Here is an 8,929-nt window from a genome sequence, read left to right as displayed (position 1 = left end):
TACTTGTGAATCTTTGTTCTAAGTTGTAACTTGGATGCAAGTTTTATTACTTGTGAACCTTTACTCTTGTTTCGTACTTGGTTTGGTTATTTAAGTATAAAGACTACATTTATTATACCATGATTTCATCGGAACCCACGTTGATGATGAGTCGGATTAAGGGCTAATCGTTATCGTGGGGTTCTAGCGGATTTATTTATGGATTTTTTTAGTTGAATTGTTTATATGCCTTAGTATGTGGTGATTGTATGATAACCTAGAATTGGTTGTGCTTATTCGTCTTATAAGAGTCGCGAACTTGTAAGATAGCGTGTTAATTCTTAATGAAGTGAAAGTGAATTTAAGGATTTAGAACTTGTCATGCTAGCATAGGTTCATGTGTTACTGTTATGCATAATTCATAGGTAATCTTCCCATATTACTTGCCATGTGTAATAATGATAGATAACTTGTGCTTTAAACCTTTATGTTGTCAAATTCTATAGACATATAGGGTCTCAGTATAATTGGTGTCTATTCAGCTTCCATCTCTTTTATGGATGTCTGGTAGTATGTTATTCGTGGAACGAAAGTTGGCGTTTAGCAGTTTCGTGTTATCTGATTAGTGTCATCACCATTGCATGCTAAGGTTAAGAATAATAAGGCTATTGAATGAAGTATTTAATGAAGTTAGAATCCCATGTTTGTCTCATATAATATACAACCCTCTTTACTCTCTTATTTATAATCATTAGTTTAAGTCGTAGTATAATCAACCCAATTTGTTATCATCTTAGCATTGGATAATAACCATATCATCGGTGCATAAGTGCATAAATTACATAGTTAACCAACGCCAGTCTCTGTGGGAACGAACTAGAAAAGATTCTCTATTACTTGTGAACGCGTATACTTGCATGAATTATTAGCACGTGTTTAGCCCTAACAAGTTTTTTGCGCCGTTGCCGGGGACTGCAGTGTTAACTTTTAGATTATGTGTTTGTCATCAGTGATCGTTAAAGTTCATTGACTCGGACATTGTTACTTACCTACTCTTTTTCCTGTTGTATTTCAGGTAATCTGGCGATCGTTTATGCAAACGCGTTCACGAGTTCGTAGGAGAATTCTGTAAAAAGATGAGGAAGAAGTTGTAGAGGATCGTAGGGAAGATTTTGAGGACAAAGAGAAGGTAGCAGAAGAAGAGAAAATCAAAGAACTGCCTTTATTAGAGATGGAGGATCAAGCAGATAATTCTAAGGCTTTAATGGACTTTTCTAAGCCTAAGATCAATGACATTCAGTCAAGCATCATCAGGCCAGCCATCAAGGCTAACACTTTTGAGATCAAGTTGAGCACGATTCAGATGATACATAACTCAGTTCAGTTTGGGCGTAATCCTATTGAAGACCCAAACATGCACATCAGGGATTTCATCGAGATCTGTGACACTTTCAAGTTCAACGATGTGTCTGAAGATGCATCAAGCTGCGACTATTTCCTTTCTCTTTGAGGGACAAAGCGAAGTATTGGTTACATTCTCTACCACCAGGGTCTATCACCAAATAGGAGGACCTTGCTTAAAAGTTTCTCACTAAATTCTTTCCTATGGCGAAGAATGCTGCAATCAGGAATGCTCTTACTCAGTTTGCGCAGCAAACTGGTGAATCTCTTTGTGAGGCTTGGGATCGATATAAAGAGATGCTAAGGAAGTGCCCACAGCATGGCATGCCTGATTGGATGGTTATAAATTGTTTCTACAATGGTTTAGGTGCATATTCTAGACCTATGCTTGATGCAGCATTTGGTGGAGCCTTATGGGCTAAAAACTACAATGAAGCTTATGAGTTGATTGAGCTAATGGTAGCCAATGAATACCAGAATCCTACGCAGAGAATATTTCCAGGAAAGGTAGAAGGAATTCTGGAAGTGGATCAAGCTACTGCTATAGCTGCTCAACTTCAAGCTTTAACGATGAAAGTGGACTCTTTGGGTAATTACGGGGTTAATCAGATTACTAGTGTAGGGAATATGTTGTGAACTTTATGATTATATTAACAAAATACCTTAGTAGATTTAACTAGTGAAAAATGTAGCACTCGACGGAAGATCAAATATAGTCCTGAGTGATGACTCAATATAGTCCCGATGGATGACTCAATATAGTCCCGACGGATGATGATTTGACATCCATCGAGTGAGTAGCTTATGTAATAATAAGTATTGTAACACATTTCTGTTGTGGCACCCCAAAATCCGGGGTCAGGAATCTCGGAGGCCATGCTATCTAAACTACTACAACAACATAACTCGCACTACAATGTATAAATACTCACGCTTTACGACCCCACACTTATCACACATACACACTTACAGGTTATTGTCTTGGAAAGGAACCATTCATACCTAGAGTAATTCAACCATCAAGTGATAATTATTACAACCCAAAAGTAATTAAGTCTTATCGGGGAGTAACCTTTAAGTAAGGCTAGTCCGTCGGTCAAATATACGTTTCTTGTTTATTACCTTACATAAGTCATACTTAAAAATAAGCCGAACTAAAAACAACTGAAAACTAATCCAGCTTATTCGGACTACCTGTGGTACAGCACCAAACAATCTACGGAACAGCTGGCCATTTCCTACTCGTTTCCTGGCTGTGGTTCTCATGGCAGGCATCTTCATTCACTGTTGTGTTGTGTCATTTTAAGAAAACAAGTGTGAGCTATAATGCCCAGCATAATAATGTATAGTATGAAAATGACTCTATGATAACTTACGTAAAGCATCATATATGATAGTTAAGTTTTATTTGAAAATAGTTTTCCTTGGTGATACACACCTTCTTATGAAAACAATTCTTTAAGGGATTTTATTATCCTGCGAATACCTTAATGGTAAACCCAACACCTAGGCTTGGGTTACGGTTTTGCATCTCAATTCCAATTGGAAGAATAGGACATTCGTTGGAGCCACCGCATACGATGATCAGTCGTACTGCGATAAAGTAATCTTTTCTACTATTAGAGGGACGACACCTTCGTATCCTGGTTATCACCCTTGTCGCATTCGGGCTATGTGTCCCATTTTTGGGTATACACACACTTCGCAGGTCCTTAGGTACATGTTATACCGTCTCCTACGGTACCAGTAGTCCATCCAATACACGAAGTACTTGGATCCTACCCCTACCTTGTCCTTTAGGAGATCCTACCAAGTCTCGAGAACTCAAACCACATCGGAATTCCCCCAAGCGTTTTGCTTGTTGATAGGTACATGTTGTACTAAGGATGTGAGTTGACCGTTGTCAACAGATAATTAAATAGGGGGAGTTTCTCTTTGAAACTATATTCAAAATATTAAGAATAAATCGAGATAATATTCTCCGATGATCTGAAATTACTCGAATGATTTTCTGAAAATCATAAAGTATTTTACATCAGGTTCTTATGATTTTTAAATCATAAATAAACTGTTTAATGAATAATAATTAATTAAATGATAATCAGTAAATAATTAAACCTCGAATGAGTTTACTCTTTAAAAGAATATTTAAAATAATATTCCTCAACTAGTTTATGTCTACGCAATTGATAATCCTTAATATTTAATCGGTATTGAAATAAATAATCGTTGGAGTATACTTGTCCCATAATAAAGGAATAGGTATATAATATTTATTATTCGAACAATAAAGTATAGTTGAGGGAATATGATCGTTGGGAAATCGTTTAATAAAAGTTCGAGGTATTTTAATATTTCGTAAATGAACGTCGAGTCCCTTTAAAATGTACCATCATGGACTTGAAATCGTCCTGTATTATCACCGGAATGATCTTTGGGTTTTCATCTTAATTCCCGACCAACTCTCGGTCTTATAATCATACGTCACGCTTAAAGCGGAATTAAATATTTTACGACATATACTTATCATACAACATGGCTATATTATGCGAAAAGTTCAATCTCTGTGTATCATGGTATTTATGCAATGATAATAAAACAATCCTTTCACAACACAACATTAAATGGAGTTGGGTTTTTAAACTTGCCTGGTATCTCGAGGTGGAGAATGCTCTAGTTTCCGCTCGAAAATCTATAATCATAAACACAATTCGTTTCGTTAGGTCCCGTTCTAATTTACGGCGAATCGCACTCATGCGCTACTCATTATGTAACCTATCAAATTATATTACCCTTATAATTCTTTTAAGTCCTTATTCACATCATGGTCGCTTCATTTTTCTAAGCATCTTAGGTTGACTTTCATTTTCGCTGTTGGCTCCGCTTATGGATTCTATGGTTTCTAATCGCGCGGTCTCGGCTCCGATATTTTTATAAAATTGAAAATTCATTATTTTCACTTGAAATTTTTATGTCAATTAGGAAACTCAATATAATACTCTCTGTAAAAATTTCATGATTTATGAACACTATTAAGTCAATCCTTTATATTTTTAAAGTTCATAATTCGTAGCAGTTTTTGTCGCGTAAATCACTTTTAGTAAAACGACCATAACTTTTGATCCGTAAGTCGAAATCAAGCGATTCAAGCGCCTAAACGATCCTTATAACATTGTCTATCATAATCAAGGGATATTTTTCAAGAAACTTGATAGGGAGAAAATAAGGCCTGGATATGTAATTAATATTGCATTAGTCATATTAGAATTGGGCCAACAGCTAGGCCCATTTAAGAAGGCCCAAAACCCTAAATATTAATTAATTTCGTAATTAATTCATAAGGGATAATTCAGCTGATAAGATGAGTCATAACGGAGAAATAAATCCTTATAGATTGGCCTCCAAGGAACCTGGTGGGATAAGGAACCAGCTTCCTACTTCCTAGGACTCCAAAGTCCATTCTAATTCAGAGACTTGACCACCAAGTCTCCTATGCCAAGTCCAATTTAAGGACTTCCAATATCTATATAAGGGGCCTCACCCCACAGATCAGAACTACATTTTTTAACTTGATCCTTGGCAATCAGCAAGATACGTAGGCATCTTGTTAAGGCAGATTGAGTCACGAAACAGAAGAGCAGTCAAATCGAGCCTCGAAGCTCACGTTCCTTAGTAATAAATACAGTAATTATATACCTTAGTTTTTAATCCATAACATTTGGCGCCGTCTGTGGGAAACTACAACAATAACCATGGTGAGAACACGGAGAACAAGCAGCGCCCCTGAAAGAAGAACACCTGCGGGGACAACCCAAACAATTCCGTCAACCGTGGAGGTACCTCCTCATTCAACTTATGCAACCACGCAAGGAGAAGCCCAGATAGGGGCAATTGAACCTCAGCCACAAGGGACGATTCCCTCAGCTACTCAAGGTACGAATCCCCAAGTTCAACAACTACATGCACCAGTGAATTCTCGACACATTGGGTATGAATATTCAACTGTTGTGACTACTAATCCCCCTTATGGGATGCCCCTTTACCCCAAGGTTGAAGGAAGTGGACATGCTGGACGGACTGATGCACGAGGGAGATCGCCCCCCTACATACGAGGTTTGGCTCCTATCCCTGAGGATCAGGAATTTTCTGGTCCTTACACTGAGAGAGACTCCGAATCTTTGGATGATGAAGTAGCCCCAAGAAGGAGGCATGCTAGCAAAGAGCCGATGGCTGATGGTAGCCAATGTCCTAGGAGCACCCAAGGGACGAATCCCTAAGAAGTGCAGGAAAGGATCAGGGCTCATGAGGCTGAAATTGAAAGGCTGAAGCATGATTTAGAAGCGCACCAGACCACCAAACTCCCACTACCTTCTAGGGGGAGAAATCCTCCTCCTATCATAGACCCGGATGGTCCAATACAGAGAAGGGTTGTTGTCCCAAGGGCTGATCCAAGCAATCTTCTTCCCCTTGGAGATCCTGATGATCCTACCCCACCATTCACTGAAGAGATAATGAATGCCCATATCTCAAAGAAGTTCAAGATGCCCACTATAAAGCTTATGATGGCACGGGAGATCCCGCTAATCATGTTAGGACATTCTCTAATGCACTGCTGTTGCAGCCCGTGAATGATGCTATTAAGTGTCGGGCCTTTCCTCAAACCCTGTCGGGTATGGCTCAAAGGTGGTATAGTCGTTTGCCCCCAAACTTTATTGGGTCATTCAGAGAATTAAGTCAGGCTTTTATTAAGCAATTCATCAGCGGGAGAGTACATGAGAAAAGTTCAGCATCTCTTATGAGCATTGTGCAGGGAACAAAGAAATCTTTGAGAGACTACCTAAATCATTTCACAAAGGAGGCTTTAAAAGTCCCAAACCTTGATGATAAGGTAGCCATGATAGCACTGCAACAAGGAACTAGGGATGAGTTTTTTAGGATGTCCTTGGCCAAATGTCCCCCTGAAAGCATGTTGCAGCTCCAGGATAGGGCAGGGGAGTATATCAAGGTCGAAGAGAGCATGAGGAAGACCGTAGTGAGTAATGAGCCCACTGGAGGCAAGAAGCGGAAAACTAATCTGGAGTATATCGCTAAGGACAAGTATCCTAGAACCGAGCAAAATCCTTATTCAAACCCCAAAAAGGGAGGACCTGGGCAAAAGTTCACTGAATACGCTAAGCTGAATGCTCTTAGAAGCCAGATCCTGATGGAAATCGAAAAAGATTGAGATATTCGTTGGCCTAAGCCCTTGAAGGCTGATTGTGGCAACCTCCAAACTCGGGTCAGAAGTTTGGGGTCCACACACACACCTTATTTATAACCTGCTTATAACAATAATAAAGATAATAATAATATGCAGTGACCCTACTTACCAACTACCACGGACCGCAACAGGTTAAAGTATGCACACAAGCCAAACACACACTTATATTACAAACCGTTCAAATCCCAACTATCCAAACTCAGAACTGAGTATTAAACATTATTACAAACTTTTACAAACTTATATTATCCCAACAGAAGCCTACTAGCTCAGCTCGATTAACCTGAACCCCTAGCTCTCGCGCTGGACTGGGGATCCTCATTACCAACCTGTTCCTTCTTAACTGGAAAAGAACATAAACCACATCGCATAAATGAGCTAACTAGCTCCGTAAGTCACAATGACAAAACTGAGAATAATGATCATCAGGTGAAAATGGTTACGATATCAAGTGAACAATGAATTATGATTTAGAATTGGACATTATACTTTCATTTTAAAAACCAAGGTTAGGCTGCTGATCAGTCACGCACTAACCCCGACCAAAGCACACAGCATTGCTCTAACTACTGGATCCAAGGCACACATTGGCCTAATTTAACCATCATATGGTCTGACCATGAATCTGGTCCATAATTTTTATAAAAACAATCCAATTCTAGCATAATAACAGAATAAGCAATAATAAACAATAAACAGAATCATTAACAACATTGGATGTTTTGTAATGAAATGGTTTCAGAGTTCATGAGGATCAATATGGCATTTTCAAAGCTTAGCTGTTGGGTAATGAAAGAATTGGATAACAAAGGAATTAGCATTTCAAGGTTTCAAGGATTTTGCCTTTCAAAGCGTAGGATACAATGGTTTGAGTGTGAAGATAATTCGATTCAGTGTTTGGAATATATTTTGTATGTATTTGCAGAATGATATTATATATTTGTGGTTCGGGTTTAGGTATACAACAATCAATGGTCTAGAAATAATCAGGTTTACGGCTCAAGATCAAAACTGGAATCAGGGTTTGGGTTTTAGTGCTTCAAAGCACTTGCAATTTAGAACAGGACTATCAATCACTACAATATCTCAAGAAAGTTCAGAACACTTGCCTGGTGTTAGCTTACTACACTGTACTCGCTCCCAATCTCAACCGCCTTACTCCTCAACTACCTGTTTCCCTTTCCTACGTTTTGCCTCTTCTGCTCACATATCATAAGCATCTATCAATAATCAACTCATACGATTCTATTCAACACATACTTCTATCTACCCTTCGTTTCACCCAAATCCGATTAACGGATTGAAAGTTATACAATAAACAAGTACACATCGAATATAGAGACCGACAGTCAACCAACAAATCACATATAACACATAATACGTCACATAATTAATGACATATCATTTATAAAGAAGTTTCGGGTCATAAATAGGCTTTCTGGTATTTAAAATGATTTTTAAAACATTTTTCGGAATTAAAACGGGTCGTTGGATCAATTTCGGGTTAATAAACAGGGTTTGGTTAGCCAATTCTGGCTTCGAAACAATTTTATAATAATTATCGAGCCTTGGAAATAATTTAGAATAATATTTTAAAGCTCGAAACTATTTTTCGGAATTTTTAAATCATTTTTAAATAATTAAATCTAATTAAATAATTAATTAAAATCAATTAATAATTAATTAAATCAATTAATCAATTAATTTTCGAATTAATTGACCAATTAATCAATTAAAAATTAACTGAAATTAATTAACTAAATAATTCAGATTTATTTTTGAATTAAAAATAATTTTCGGAATTAAAATAATAGTTTTTAGAATTTTCAGAAATTAAAAATAAATTTTTCTAATAAAAATAAATAGGAAATATGATTTTTAAACATTTTTAAAACAGGAATCCTAAATTTGCAAAGTCTGGAAACTTCAGGGACCTAACTGTATCGTCCCCAAAAGTTCAGGTACCAAACTGCAATTTTTACAGGGGGTCGCCTGAAAACACCCTGTCTCGCCAGAGAACACGATCCAGGGGTGCTCAGGCCACCACCACCTCCAGATCACAACTACAGTTCACCAGGAACACACCCATGCCAACAAATCAACCTAACAGTCCCTGAGTTGGCCGAAATTTGGCCGTGAAGTTTGCCAGTTTTCGGCGAACTTCGGAAATATTCAAAACACAACTCCCTTCTCTACAGACCTCGTTGATTCATGAAACTTATACGACTGGATTGCAAATTTCACAGAGAACACAACCCACTATATCACAACATCAATCTATTCCAGAAT

The 8,929-nt window shown here is 37.7% G+C and overlaps 1 non-coding gene across 1 annotated transcript; it reads right to left on the bottom strand.

The window, feature by feature from the left end:
• Positions 1–1,599: 1,599 nt before the first annotated feature.
• Positions 1,600–1,706, bottom strand: LOC141682302 (small nucleolar RNA R71). Its single transcript, XR_012559709.1, has one exon. It is a non-coding gene; the product is annotated as a small nucleolar RNA R71 (small nucleolar RNA).
• Positions 1,707–8,929: the final 7,223 nt, after the last annotated feature.

Source organism: Apium graveolens, chromosome 1, assembly GCF_009905375.1.
Source record: "Apium graveolens cultivar Ventura chromosome 1, ASM990537v1, whole genome shotgun sequence".
In the NCBI taxonomy this organism is placed as follows: Eukaryota; Viridiplantae; Streptophyta; class Magnoliopsida; order Apiales; family Apiaceae; genus Apium; species Apium graveolens.
Note: the sequence above shows the minus strand (reverse complement) of the source record. Positions and strands in the feature narration are given on the sequence as shown.